Raw genomic sequence first — 16,598 nt, forward strand, 5'->3', positions numbered from 1 at the left:
AAGCATTATGAATAATCGCTACATTCCAAATAGCAAAATTCCCACTCTAATTACGATCCATTCGTAGTACAAACTTGACATATCTTATGCTAGTCATGTGATTTTAGCCCTGATAATTGGTCGTCTTTAGAAAATGTGGACCTGACAGAACGCATCATACCCGCCGTCGCAGTGCGGATAGACTTGATTACTTGCTTCACAATGCGCTCTTCTTTAGTGGACAAAACCCAAGGAGCGCGAGGAAGTTGCACGCGACCATCAGCACTTGAAGCGCCTCCATCTTACCTACCTCCTTCAAATCCATTCGTGCCCCTATAGTGTCTCTCTTTCCTGTGATGTGGTTCCATAACAAGCTGCCCACATTCTTGAAAATATGCATGGGATCCAACAAGTGGTTGACCTGTAAGTGGGTCCAATATGGCAACTCGTAGAAAACTGAGAACCGCCGCATTCCATTTGGATGTGATTCCGCATGGATCATTTTCAGCTCGTACCAACTTGCGGCATTCATACGTGTTGGAGGTCATTCAAGGAAACATTTCCTAAGTTCATGATCCTCTAGCAAGAAAGCAGCGTGTCCTTGATATACCATCTTCTTCATGGTTCGTGACCTTAGGGAGTCTAACTGTGGCCCGCACAATGGACATGCATGATAACCTGAGGTAACCAGACTTGTTCCAACACCACAACCTAGTGAATACTTGATTGAATGAGATAAAATGCAGATGGCATTTTCGCGTGGAGAGTATTGACACAATGCACTCCACAATGGACTGTGGTGTCATGCCAAGGTTTGAGCAAGAGAGCCGGCGATGAGCAACGGATCCAAACACAGTTGTGGATGAGATGGAGTATTTTGGGAACTTGCAAAGTATTATTACGGTGGATTACCATAGCTTATCCATGATACTATTCGATGTGCAGTGGTTCAAAGTGGTACTTGGAGGAGTTGGAGCAACAGTTTGACGAGGTCCATCTGGATTTCTCGAAATAGATTTCGAAAAAAAATGGGCGGATTTGCGCGACACCTTTGTGTTGCTGGCCCATTGTGAATAGGTGCATGGAGTCATTTGCTTGCTAATTATATTACGACATGGTTTATGTCACAATGGTTTGAACTCTCTTGTACGTGTTTGTGAACAGGCAATATTCTATCCAAACCCCCGACAACCTCGATGGTGATATGTTATACCTTCAACTCCCCGAAGTGTGAGATTATATGATCAAAGTGATGTTCCGAGCATAGATGAAGATAATATGGAAATAGAGGGGTCAATATTGCAAGGGGTGGAGGCCGTCGAAAGCTTGGAGCCAACATCGGCTAACAATGATGGAAATACAAGAGTCCAAGAATTCTTTGAGAACGAGGCGGACTCATTCTTTTGTGGTGACATGTCTATCAACCTTCCAGCGTATGCGGAGTTGTGTCAGGAGATTAACTTGGGACCATAGGATACTTCATACTTGGAGCATCCACTTACTCAATTCGTTGACCAATCGCTTATAAGGGTATATAAGATATGTATTTTAAGTGAGATTTTTTTTAAATGATTTATATTACTCTGCTTTGTATGATTTAAATTGATTATTCTAAATCATTTTTTATCTGTGTAGGTGACATTTTCAGGATGAGTCGAGGGATGAGCAATGAGGAGTTACAGGATATCTTCGCACACATGTCTCCAAACTAGATCGCCAGATTCAGAGAGATGGCAGACCAGGAGCTGTCTCAATCTTCGTCAGGGCACTCTGCTAGATCTGCTTCAGCATGATGGGATGCTTTGGCTTTCAGCAGACGATCTTGACGCTCACGACTTGGGCCAAAGGGAGGGAGTGCATCGGGATCAGGGGGATGCTGCAGAGATACAGCGGCAGTGAGCACGTAGTCGACATGGGATAGAGGTGCGACTCCTCGCTCTCGTGTCTTAGGTGGATGATGTGGAGACACAAACGCGGTGTCTCCTTCTCATTGTTCAGCTGGAGCTGTGTCATCTCCAAGATTTGTCACACCTGTGGGGACGTCTACTCTAGTTACTCTAGCTTTTGCGCAGTCGTCAACAGGTGGCACCCCTGTGGGTGCCACTCTGAGATATATTACCCCCGTCAGTACACCGGATGCACAGGGGTCTCCTAGATATGCCCATGAGTGTGGACGCAGATGGGAGATGACACATCTTAGGTAGACTCGTGGGTGTTATGGATATCTAGTCGATAGTAGGTCAGGAGCCATCATCATGAATGATGAGGGGAGGAGGGTGATGGCTTGCATGAGAGAGTTGTGCCAACAAGTTTTTTGGCACAACGTCTTGGATCATTGGAAGAACATACTGGAGGGGAGCAAGGACTACATAGTAGCATCCTTGCACAAGGAGTTTTCGATGCCAGCCGTAGTAGATAGATTCTCTACGGGTTGGATGATGGATTGCATGTGTCCTTATATGTCACATAGACGATCTGGGCAATCAAGAGTGGGGCTGCAAAGCCCGAGTGGTTAAATGCAGATGACTGGCACCGATTGAGGAATGAGGCTACAGACTCTCCAGGATGTTGGAGTCAACAGCGCAAGGCAGCAAGGGCACGACTCGAGGCTAGAGTGGTCCATCATCTTGGGAGTGGCGGCCACAGGATATATTTGGAGGACTTTGTAAGTTTTTCTTTTATTTTGCTTGTTTATTTTTTTGAAATATTCTTTGTACTGACAATCATGTTTTTAACTGTTAGCATTTTGTTTTCTTTGCAACACTCCATTACAAATCGCGATCCGACTAGCCTTGAGACTCAATATGCAGAGAGGCACGGTCTCACTGCATTAATCGAGCGATTGTATAGACGCGGCGACTTTGTAAGTCACTCATCTTTCTTGTCCGTAGTTACCATGAGATATTTGAATACATTATTGTATGGTGGACTGATGTGTTGTTTTTTTTTCTGCAGAGTCCGTTCGATGCTCCTTTGCGGCGGGACGATAGCTTTCAGGGGACAAGGATGCGTAGCTCGCCCTTGGATCTCTGGAGCTCACACACCTTTATTTTTGAGTCGCCTAATCTATGTAGACATTTTCTATGTATTAGTGATATCCTGTCATGATTTTACCAATCGCTTTTTATGTGATCATGTATTTATTTCATGTATCAGTTTTATGATTTCAGTATACATTGTTTTTGTTTGAAAGTGCATTGTACATAGTAGTGCAAAAACTATTTTCTATGGCTCTCATAAAGCACATGCCACAAAATTTTTTTTCCCTGTTACCATCGCTAGTAGCGTCACAAATTTTACTACTCGCGTCGCTATTAGCGTCGTTATGCACGTCGCAAACCATCGCTATCAGCATCGGTATTGGCATCACTATCCGCGTCACATTGCAACGTGGATAGCGATGCCAATAACGAGACACATAGCGACACCAATATCGATTGTTCTATGGCGTCGCCAATAACGATGCTTTTTGTGATGATGGGGAAAAATTTTGTTGTTTGCATTTTCGTCGCTTTAAATGTTGGTATAAGGCCTATATCTTGTAGTGTACCCTATCATTCTTGGGCAACCTTACATTTTTGAAGCCCGCTTGGAAACAAAAGCTCTTAATGATGGTTCTTTCTATGCTCAAATTTGAAGCAAGGATAATGAATGAGCTATCCAATTTCTTACTATGTGTGTTAACCATCATCGAAACAGAGATCGACTACGTGATTATCCTGTGCCTCCTAATACCCGAGAATTCAAGGGTTTTCAAGCTACATAGCTAAAAAAGAAGGCTATGGCAGTGCATCAAGTAAAAAGATTGAACCTCCTTATGCTACAGAAACTATGTCTCTAACAAATTTGTATGTATGTACAACCAATAGTATGGGTTGTTATAAGTCTGTTCTGACCATAACTAAAGCTGAAAGAAAATATTTATTTCATGTAAAAAGGGAGCTGAAAACTTAACATGATGACTGAAAATGAAGATATTTCAGGCCTTTTTTTTTAAACTGATTACTACTGACACATTGGTTGAAATATATGCAACTGCTCATACAAAAAATTAGGTTGAAAATTAGTCCATAGAAGTATGTACATTGGGTTTTTATCAAACAATTCAATAATTTGTTGAGCAAGAGACATTGGTTTACTCAACAAGGCTGAAGCGCAAGTGGAGACAAAATACAAGACGGTGGATAAGAGAAAGTGAAGGGCTGGCTGATAGGGCAACAAATGAACCAAGTCTTCATGATCCTTTCAACATTGGTTCACAGATTCACATCTAAAAGTATAAAAGAGCTCAAAATAGGTTAAATTTCTTTTCTTTTGCTGGCTAAAAAACACTCTTTCATGCAAATGCTAATGAAACATGGAAAGTCTTTTGCATTTTAACCAAGTGAAATAGGCTGTGTGGATCCAAATATTGTTGCTTCTATGGTCATTTTTACAGTCCCACATGTGCCTTGGAACCTCAAGCCCATTCATGTTTCAAGGGTGCATTTTTCCAAATTATTGGAACTTCTAAATGAGAAGATCAGAATGAAAATTTTAAAACCTTCTTCAGCACCTTACTCAAACCGATGGTTTACTGTGCCTAAGAAAAATGGATCTTTATGATTCATTCAAGATCTATAGCCTGTTAATTGTGTCACAATCCGAAATGTTGGTTCAGGTCCAATTGTCGACAAGTTTGTTGAAGATTTTGCAAGTAGAGAGATTTATTCTATGGGCGACCTTGATTCAAGATATGACAAATTTCAGCTTTCATTATAAAGCCAAGACATTACACAATGAAGACACCTCTTGGATTGGTCCGCATGTGCACTCTACCACAAGGTGCAACAAACTCCATAGCCCATATGATGAATGTCATGCACAAAGAGTCAAGGAACTTTATTTCACAACTTACTCTTCCATTTCTTGATGATGTACCTATCAAGGGATGTGAAGTCAATGAAAAGAATGAGGAGCTTAATGAAGATGGCTGTAGGACATTTTTAGTTAACCATATTCATGATTGTGAAAGGATTTTGAAAAGGCTAGAAGAGGTACATCTTATCCTTTCTAGAGCTAAGTCAATGTTTGGAGTAGAAGAAGTCCTATTGGTCAAATATCTGTGTGGTCCCTATGGATGTAAACCTTCACCAATCAAGATAAATGCCATCAACAGAATGCAAGAAAAATGCACAAATATGTCAAAGGTGAGAAGATTTCATGGCACATGTGTATTCTATCTCATATGGATACCACATTTTGCTCATGTAGCTGAAAATCTTTATCAATTATTAAGAAAAGGCCAAAGATTCTCTTAGGGGGAAGAGCATACTCTTAGTGTACGCAAACTAAAGAAGTTGTTAATTTCAGCCCCCACTCTTAAAACGGTTGATTATTCAAATGGTCAACCCATCATCCTTACTTTGGATACAAGTCCCATTGGGATAGGATGGGTTGTTGGCCAAGAAGACCTTGAAGATAAGAGGTATGCAATTTTTTTTGGATCAAAGGTTCTCAATGAGCATCAAAGAAGGTATGCACAAGTAAAAAGGGAATTGTGGGGAGTTGTGACAGTATTGAAGCGTGATCGTGAATACTTTATAGGTGCTTCTATAGTGGTAGAAACTAATTGTCTTCCACTCTTGGGCATGATTGCCAACTACTCTACACCCGACATTGCTATGCTAAGATGGATTGCATATATTAAATCTCTCAACCCCGAATTAAAGCATATTGTAGGAAAGGCAAATCCAGTTGCTAACGTGCTATCATGTGCAAGATATGACAATGAAGATGAGATGATGGAGGAAGATGAAGCTAAAGAATCTATAATTGCTGAATATCATCCCATGGCCGCTGAAAGCACCCTTTCAGTTGCTGCATATACAAACCCAAAGCTGAATCTTGTAGGTGAAGCTGATCTTTTTAATGGTATAGCATTAAGTATAGTAAGAAGAGGAAAAGGTACTGCTGTAAATCAACATACATCAATAAAGATCAAAGATTTATCTTTGGAAGAAGGGTGGTCAACTAGAAGCTAGCATGCTCATTGCATTGCTCAAGTTCTAGTTCATTTCCTTGAAGAAGATTGGCCAATTTTTCAGCACAATGAAGGATGAGGAGTCTTGGACTGATGAAGAGTTCAAGCATATTAAGCGGAAAGCTTATGGATTTTTTCTTAAAGAAGGGCATATATGGAAGCATACAAAGAAGAAGAAAGGAGCGCATGTCTGAGTTTTACGTAACAAAAGATTGCAACAATAGGTAATGAAGGAATTTCATGAAAGCTTGTGGGCTAGCCATAAGCCTATATGGGGAGCCTTTAGTAAATTTAAAGAAAAATATTGGTAGCAAAATATGTATCGGGACATAGCACATTTTGTTGAAACCTGTTGTGTGTGTGAGATGTATTCTATGGTCAAGCATCGAGATGGGTTACACCCGACTTATCCCTTAACTATACATTATAGATGGGTTATTGATCTTGTAACCATGCCTACATGAATATGGAATATGTGATATTTAGTGCTTACAAGAGAGGATCTAACCAATCAATTTGAAGGCAAATCCTTAACAACCAAGACCACTCAAGCTATTTGTCATTTTTTTCTTGAAGAAGTGTTTTGTAGATATGGTTGTGTGGGAGGAAGGCATCAATAGAGAAGAGTTGTTGACTTTGCGCATATGGCAACTAGAAAGAAGGCCTCAAGATGTTCAAGCAGCTATTGAGAAGCTAAAGATAGCAAGACTAAAGAACAAAAGAAGATTTGATAAGAGACATCGACTTTGGCCAAGAGCAATTCAAGAAAATGACTGGGTGCTTGTCTATGATAGTAGCCTAGACAATGAATACAGTGCTTCTAGGAAGATGGTAAAGCATTGGTTTGGCCCGTATGTGGTCAAGGTCATTCATGACAATGCAACATATTCATTGGCTCAATTGGATGGGACAAGCATGAAGATACCCGTAGCTGGAAAAAGAATCAAGCTCTTCAAATGAAGAGAAAGTTCAACATATGAGTTACAAGACTTGGATGTAATTCAAGAGCATGAAGACATAGAGGGAGAAGAAAAGGTAGAAGATGAAGACATTGATATGGCACAAGATACTTCTTCTAACACTGCAAATTCGTAAGACTTTGGCACATGCTAACGGATGTGCAAGTTAGGAGGGGGTGGATGTGGTGCCAGTATTCGCATACCATGTTAAAAAAATCTAGAATGTGGCTTCCTTATTGATTTAGAGAGCCAATGCCATTTTAAACATTAGTGTTAGTGTCCATAGTTCAAAAATATTAGATTTTAGCCAATTTTTGATATTTTAGATATTATCTCTTGTACAAATCTATAAAACTGTAGACAACTTCTAGATTCAGATTACATGTAAAAGAAAGCATGTAGCTTTCAGCCAATTTGAGAGGATTTTATGTAAAAAGAGAGATTGACAAAATCACGTGATGCGCGATCGTTGTTTTGAAGTAGTGAACACTACTCCAAAGGGGGGAGATGAAGAAGGAGTGATCTGGCAAAATTTAGGCCATGTATGCTGGTATTTTACCCCCCTTTCGGAGCCAATGGAGGCATCAGATTGGCAATCTGAGTAGCATAGAGAAATGTATTATTTTATATACATTTTTGTCTATTAGAGTTATATCTTCTCATAATACTGAAAGAAACTTATATGCTTCATCTCTGTTAGTATTCTTCTACATTTTCTAATTCTTTTTAGGAGTATTCTTCTACGTCTTTAATTTCTTCAAACCCCTTCTCTTCCATCTACTCCTCTTCTTGAATCTACCTTTACCCTGTTGTCTCTTACCCTCGTGGTGGACTCTCAACACCAAATGCACCAGCACTGTGTTTGCGGGAGTTTATGATATCATTAAAGGTAAAATTTGGAAGATATTTGGGCTGATTTTGCGCTAATATCTTCAGCCATATTCAGAGAATTAGCTACATCATTGTTCTTTTAATTCATTTCTTATGCTACAGAAGACATCTTGTCAAAATATGCAAGTATTATGTACCCCTATGGCAGGGCAATGTTTATAGATCATTCATAGATGCTTTGAGTTGAATTAAGAGGAGCTTTTTCTCTTATTTCTTGACTATGGTAACGAGTCCTTATCATGAACTCAATTTGAAGCTCTCTTGAAGCAAGTCTCTTTGCCCTACAAACCTTGTAATTGACTCATAAGCTTTTGTCCCTAATTGAATGTAATCATGCAAAGTCGATTCATGCTATGGCATCATGTATGAATGAGGGGATGTAGAGTTGTTTATGATACATGACAACATATTGTACTCGATTTTATAATTGGTGATTGCTCTTACAGTCAAGAAAATATTTGAGATAATACTCTTGTGATCTTTGCTAAGAACATGTAGTTGGAAGCTCTATCAACATCTTCAAGAACTTGGCTTGAATCCTTCAACCCTTCTATTATCTCTACCATCTCCAAAGTCTAAGATATTGAAATGCCATACATTCTTCTCTCTCAAACTCCTGTGATTGACTATGAAGTTCCTCTTGAACCTTTAAACATTCACTGTAATCTACTTATCTCTTGAAGACACATCTCCATCTATCTTGTCCAGTTTTCTTGCCAAACCCTGTGGTGACCTTAAACCCTACACGCTGCGACACCGTAGCAAAGATCAAGATATGAATTCCATAAAGAATAAGCCAAGCCTAATTTGAGAAAGAGATAAAGAGGTAGTTACTAACCAACTCCTCCAACATAGACCAGTTAAATGATCTATCTATCTTGTCCAGTTTTCTTGCCAAACCCTATGGTGACCTTAAACCCTATGCGCTGCGACATCATAGCAAAGATCAAGATATAAATTCCATAAAGAATAAGTCAAGCCTAATTTGAGAAAGAGATAAAGAGGTAGTTACTAACCAATGCCTCCAACATAGACCAGTTAAATGATCTATCAAAGAGATCATCCTAAGTGGTGATCTAACCTGCCTACCTAACCTAGAATAATTGTACAAAGAACTACTAGGAGAGTACTCCTATAGCCTTGTCCACTATCCTAAGTGGTGATCTAACATGCCTACCTAACCTAGAATAATTGTACAAAGAACTACTAGGAGAGTACTCCTATAGCCTTGTCCACTTGAATTCATATATTTTTTCATTTTTTCACTCTTTATTTTTCATTATTTGATAGTTCGATGTGTGAAAAGGAGAGAACTAAGTGTATTGTGGCTCGAGGAAAATAGAGTATCAGCCAGTCTCAATACCCTAGAACCTACCAAGCTCTCATAAGGCAACACTAAATATTTTTTTCTTACTCACTTTATTTTCACTCCAACCATTGTTTTTTTTTTTGGCTAGATACTACCCATAGGAAGGCAAGGCATCGACTGAGATTTGTCCCTAAGAACCTAGCTTGCTATCGCAAGGGGATGAATATTTGCTCTTTTGATTTTTTCTCTTTATGTTGTTATTTCAAGGATTAGAATTCCTTTGTACATATATAATTATTGTATGTATTTTATATGCATTTATCATTTTCTTTTTTTCTTTGTCAAGCTTTTCCCTAGCTACCTCACAACTAATAGAACTTTCTACAACTAGCTTTCCGATAGGCTAGGAGGATAGGGTCAATAGGGTTACCTCTAAGATAGATATTTTTATACTAAAAAATATATTCACAAGAGGAGAATAATTGCTCAAACCTCCCTAGACATACTAACTTAATATTCTAAATTCATGCCTTAACTATTAGTTTTCACCAAATAAAGAAATATCCTCAAATACACATATACATTCTATTTAAGGGAAAAGAACTCAAAAAGGAAAGACACCACTTGGACTGACCATAAGAAGCTTCCACATAGCAATTAGCTCCCTCCAAGTGCTTCTTCAAAATTCTCTAGTGTAGCACTAAAATAAAGAACTATTAGACACACCCACATCAACTAGGCATATGGCCCTCTTATCCTGATGAACTAAGTAATTTCACTTCAAGAGAAGTGGTGCTCTTGGCCTAACAAGATATAACATTTATATCCAAAAAAATTGGCCCTCTTATTCTAATGTAATAAATCAATACATCTTATACCACATTCCTCCTTGGAGTGATGTTGAACATGCAACAAGATGATCCATTCCAAGGAAAAAATGGGGCTTCTAGCACTAAACTAGGTCCATATCATTATGACCCATACCTCTTGTATATAGAACAAGAGGCCTATGCATAACATGTCACCTAATGAGCCTATGGATCTAGGATAATAATAGTAGATGGGTCTCAACTACTTTCTACATTACCAAAACTAGCCACCACTTGCCTTATAAAGCAGGTTTAGATAAGAGTATCTATAATCAACTAAGTCCCATCTCATCATTAAGAGATATATAGAATCCAAGATCACAATTGACAAGTAGGTCTTTTTTGTACACATAATTTGTTAATGAGTAGGCAAACTGGTTTGAGTGTCATGGAATCAACAGAAGAGATACTCTTTTAAACTTGGTGATTAGGTCTATAGCAATGTGATAACACATACAAATGATCTATAATTTTATCGTGACCCTATGTTGGGGATCTCTAATGAGTCCCCTTTCTTATTGGGACTCTTAGATACTACATCAAAATAGAATGTATAGGTCCATAAAGGATTTACAAAACTAGCCATTATCAATATCTCTATTCATAACTATGATAAGCAAACTTCAACATATCCAAAGGGTGAACTAAAGGCTCCATTCTACCTTCTTCATTAAAACCTACAGGGATACTTGCTAGGATACTTAAGGAGTGATGGTAGAAGATCTTCATTTCCCAAACAAACATCACTTATTCTTGCTCAATCACCTTATAGTCTTTGCTCATCAAACAAGACTTCCCTTGATATTATCTTTATTCAAGGTATGGATGATCCAAAAAGGGAATTATCTATCCCATCAACTAGTTTGACCTTTGTTGTTCACAGGTTTCAAATCAACACGGCATAAAGCTACAAGGGCATTCATCTCATTAGTATATTGATAGATAATATGTCTTAATCTTATAAGATTAATTATATTCCTAAGTTTTACCCCCTATAAATTTGTTAATAATGTGGTGGACTTATTTTTACCTATTCTAACTATTCTATATGAACCATCCCACTTAGACTCTAATTTTTAAGAAAAATCTCCTCACATGTATCATAGTACAAGACTAGTTGTTATTTTTTAAAGGTACACTTCTTTACTTTCATTTCATAGGATGCTTGACCACCTCTTGATGATAATAAACTTTGAAGTTTAAACTCGTTGAGATGTGCTAAAGTTATAAAGCATACAAAATTTGTGTCTTCATCCTCTAGATGTTGCCAATGCATTGCATGGAAAAGTGTTAACCCCTTCTAGGAAGGCTTAACCAAAGAATCATATAGAAGACGTCTCTAAAATTTTTAAAAATGTAGGACAAGAGAAGAAAATTGGGCAATTTTTTAGCACATGCATTTTTTCAACAAGAGAATTATTTGGAATTATTTTAATAAAAGAGGATGAAGCTCGATCCCTTGCAAATTTTAAAGTCCAATGAGGTTTAAACTTAATAGATTTTGGCCAAACAAGTCAAGAAATAGTTGTAAAATGTAAAATAATGTGTGCAAGGTGAGAGAGGATTGGTTTAGACTAATGCAATGAAAGGGTGACTTGAGGCCATGTATAGAAACTAAAAAGTAAATAGATAAGATCATTCTTATGGTGTGTAAGATTGAGAGCTCTCTTCTTGCTTTTTGCATATTTCTTGCTTATGTGTGTGTGTGTGTGTGAGAGAGAGAGAGAGTGTGTGTGTGTGCATGTGTGTGTGTGTGTGTGTGGTAGAGTGATGAACTAGTGTGGAGAAGCTCTTGCTTCCTCTTTTCCTTCTTCCTCTTCTTTGCAAAACTTATATGATGATTGAAGTAAAGGAGGAAGAGCTCACTTGAGGCACAGTAGTGCAAGGATCATAAAGCTATTGATCAGCCTTTTGCACATAGAATATGACAATAAAGTCAATTGGTGACTCTACTCCATTCATTGGGAGAGTTTGCAATGGTTATATGACAGGTAGCTATAACTATGTGTGGCTTGTGAACGCAATAGACATTCCATTAATTCCAACATGTGTGGCTTGTGAAAGCAATAGACATTTCATTAATTCCATTAATTCCAACATTTCAAGTTGAAAGCAATAGACATTCCATTAATTCCAACATGTGTGGCTTGTGAATGAGACAATGTTTTGGTTTCATTTTTCAAGACTCAAGGAATCAAGTAAATAGGCATATACCCTCTATGTTGAGTGGCAGAATAGGAGCTTGTACTCCAAAATGTTGCATATATTAGTCTATGACCAACAAATCAAGAGGCAATCAACTTGTTGCTTGTGGGTTTAGACTTTTAGTTGGATTTTATGTAGATTTAAATTTTTAACGGAGCATAGAAATGTTAAAAAATAAGGTTCAACTATCTTGAAAGTTAATAAAAGATAAAATGTTAGATTCTCTTGTCAACACAAAGAAAAGAGGTTTGACCCTTATAAAAATAGAAAAGGAAAGAAAGAAAAATCCTTGAGCTATTGTTTATCACCTTGTGAAGGCCTGGTAGGTTCCTGGGGATGAGACAAGATCCAGGGCCGATATCTTGTCCTTCCTTGGGGTGACATATTGCCATTAAAAAATGAAATAAAAGACGGTTGGAGCAAAAATAAAAGTGAGCGTTAGACAAGGATTAAGTGTCGCCTCGAGAGGGCTTGGTAGGTTTTTGGGTACCGAGATAGGACCGGAGGCCGATGCCCTGTTCTCCTTGGGTCACTATGCTCAGCTCCCTCCTTTTTACACACTCGAGTATGGAAAATAAGATGCTAGAAGAGCAATGTGCTAAAAGAAAATATTTCTTGATCAAGCTATAGGAGTCCTCGCCTAGTAGGAGCTTCTGGTTGAGTCAGGTAGGTAGTTCAGACCACCACTTAGGATGACCTCTTTGATGGTTCTTTTGAGTTTGGTACGTGTTGGAGCAGTTGGTTAGTGACTAGCTTCGGGCCTTCTATCAGATTATGTTGGGCCTACTCCTCGTGGATTCCATGCCTTGGTTTTGTCACGGGATAGCGCATGAGCTGTGATGTGTTGTATTGTGTATTTTTCGTATCAACTTGATGCTCCTTTTTGTTGTTTATGTGCAGATCTCTTCATGGGATTCGACGGGCTGAGTCGCCCAATCCCATGGTCACCAATGACACATGATTTTTTATGCCGAGACATGCTTAAAAATAGCCAAAAATTACAAATATCAGGGGAAAAATAGACTTCGTCAAGGCATCGGTAGCAATCAGTACGATTTTAAGCGGCAAGTCCCTAAAGCACTAGTGCTTATTTTCATGAAAATCAAATGGTGGAGGATGGCCAAGCTGGAGTTTTTCTAGATGCAAAATGACGTCAGGAATCCAACGCAAGACTCGGATCTCCATTCAGAGGTCGTTTGATCCCCCATTTAATCCCCGCAAGGTTCAGGGTTGGAAAGCAGCTATTGAATCTGGAAGCCAGAAAGAGTATGACAAGGCCCAGCTTTGTAGATTTCGATATCACGAAACCACTCGTCCAGACGGATCTCGATTTCGATGTCGTTTGCCCTCTCAAAACTGAAAAATCCACTTCCGTGCAGTGTGAAACCCAAGTCATGAACTGATTCTTTTGTGTATTAAAGCTTGGAGCTCTAATTAAGAGCTTGAAAGCTCACTATTTGAAACGCCATGGGGGGGTGGGGGGATGTCAGTTTTTTGCGCCCCATTTTTCCCCCATTTTCATCATTTTCTGATCGGGCAAATGGATCACAGGAACCCTCCTTACTGTGGGATGAAGATTCTCTGCGCCTTCGATTGCTCTAGACCATGCGAGGAATGATGCTGTGAGCAAAGAGATAAAAAACCAATCTTTCTCTCTCCTTCCTCTCACTCTTACATAGAGGCAATTCATGTGTAAGAAATCAAGAAGAAGAGGGGCTAAAGGATGCTTGACCGGCTGTGATTGCTCCAAGATGAAGAGGAGGCTAAGGAAAGAGGCTCAGCACTGAAGAATGGTTTGTTGGTTGCTCTGTGGGTTGCCTAGAATAATTATTAAAAAACCCGCAACACGCAAGACATGCGGTATGCTCCAATTTTATGAAAATTTTTGCTTGTTTTTGTTGTTTCATGGTCCAAATGTTGTTCATATGCAATGAATTTTTGTTTGAACCTTATTTGCATCATGTTTGAGGGCTATAACTACAGAAATGCAGAACCCGTAATGACTTAGAGCCGTTATTAATTCTTTAAAACTCGTAAAATGTCATTTTTAATGGAAATTAGTCGTTTTTTCTATTTTTGAGTTGGGAAAAAGGAGTGGAAATGAGATAAAATCAAAGAAAATGTTAAGTTTCAGTCAAAATAATAAGCTAACACAAATAAATTAGAAAATACCCATTTTTTATGAATAATAAATAGGAAAAAATAGAGAAAAGTGAGATTTTTGCGCTTTAAAAATATGAAAAAATAAGATATATATGCGTGAATGTTTGGCGAGGTTAAAGCATGAGGTAAAGCCTCATTTTGGCCTCATCCTTTGTGTTCTTGTACGTGTTTATTATTTTTTACATACAAAAATGACACAAAACAAGCATTTACACCTATACAACGCAGCAACACCTAAATGATGAGGGGGGTATGAAGTTTGTGTGATGATCTAATTGCTGAAAAGATTAAAATTCTAATTTCCCTCTTTGTTCATAGCATTTAGGGATCGTTTCATAATTAAATATAGGTGACTAGTAGCACAGAAGTTTTGGTGCTAGTCTCTAAAGGAGCGCAGCACGTAATGCTTAGTTAAAATTCATGAAAGGGTTGTTTTATGCACCTCACATGGCTGGTTTTTTTAATCATAAAATGGTTGTGCACAATCGTCACACACCTTGCATCAAGCATGTCACATGGTATCTCCTAGAATGCATTGCAATTGATTGATAAATTTTAACCAACGCTGAGAGGACAGGAAATCTAAGTCGTCAGTTAGATGGGCACTTCCGTTGGGGAAAGTTTTGTGAGGCAAATCAAAATCTCCTGGAACGCTGAATTATGAAAGAGTGGAGTTTGTGTGAACGTTATATGTGTTAGTGACGCATCTTGGGGCTAATCCGCGAGGTGTAGGAGAGTCACAGTGGAGCCGCGATAATTAGCCAAGAGGTGCTTCCCTATGTGTGTATTACAAGGCATTATGCCTATATAATATGGGATCTCCCTTTGAGGAGAAGGGAAGATGAACGTTGGACTACATATTGGATACAAACACAAAATCGTCATAAGCATTTAGTGCAAAGTGAGTTTTAGATGCTCGTGGCCCGCAAGGCCATGTGGTGGGGTTGTCTGTCATATGCATGAGGTTCGGTGCTAGCTATGCCATAGCTAGTGCCGGCCCATTTTAGGTCCCATCAAGTGGGGAGCTACAGTAAAAATAATGCAAGAAAAGAAGAGCGATCACAGGTTGATGTTAGACATCATGAAGGAGAGAGAAGGAGACAAGAGAACGAATCGACCATGGTGAGGGCTTTGGTAATCCCATCCCCAATAAGCAAGTAGATATGGTTTTGAAGCATGTCATTAATTCATGGCTAATTGCAGCAAAACCGATTTGAATTCTCTCTCTCTCTCTCTCTCTCTCTCTCCCTTCCCCCCCTTCAGGCCTTTAGACCTTTCCCTTCACTATGAAGGCCAGATAAACCTCTCAAAAACAAGTTGGACTTTTTGCCTTAGTGAGGCCGTTGAGTGCTTCTAGATGAGTATCGACCCTAAGACAAAACAATAGACCATATAGGCCTTTCTAAAGACTAATTGCCAATATGCCTTTTAGTTAGGCCATTAGTCTCTAAAGTGCACCTAGTTGATTGATGGTTTCTAAATCATCTCGACTATGTAGGCTTCTTCTACACATACGAATTGGTTTGGTAATTTATTAAAAGCTATATATGCATGGTCATAATAGGGCATAGGTGCCACGGGTAAACATCCTAAAGAGTAGCCCTCTATCATATCCATATATCAACAGATATAAACCCAACAAGGACAACTAACATTTACTTGATCATCACAATATGATGGAGTAAAACGATAAACAATAGCTTGATATCAGGAAAATTCTTGTTGCTCTCTACCCACTCTAAACTGAGCAACACCACACTCAGGTGAGAATACACTATCATAATCATGGCGCTAATAAGTGTAACCTATAGCATCCTACATGATAGTGGTACCATAACGTCAAAAGTAAGTACGACACTGCCAACACAAGTGTTGCACATGCACCTAAAGATATCGCTGACATTGCCTACAACCAAAGGGTGGATGGTATTGCAAACAAAAAATGAACACAAAAGAAGAACCATAATAGGCCTCTCCTCTCGATGCATATAAGAACCTGTCATGCGTTTCAAAATGCGGAATACTATAAGACCCGACATGAATAGGATCAGAACTATTAGCATCAAGATGAGTATAAAGCGCATCCATCCACAAAAAAGCCATACCAACATCCCTTTAAAAACCCCCAAGAAAGAAAATAAATCCAAATATAGATTAGTTAAAGGATTATTCTAACCACTAACCTAACTATACCTAACTAA

Source organism: Lygodium microphyllum, chromosome 27 (assembly GCF_053477565.2).
Source record: "Lygodium microphyllum isolate KBCC chromosome 27, Lygodium_microphyllum_v1.1.10, whole genome shotgun sequence".
NCBI classification, from domain to species: domain Eukaryota; kingdom Viridiplantae; phylum Streptophyta; class Polypodiopsida; order Schizaeales; family Lygodiaceae; genus Lygodium; species Lygodium microphyllum.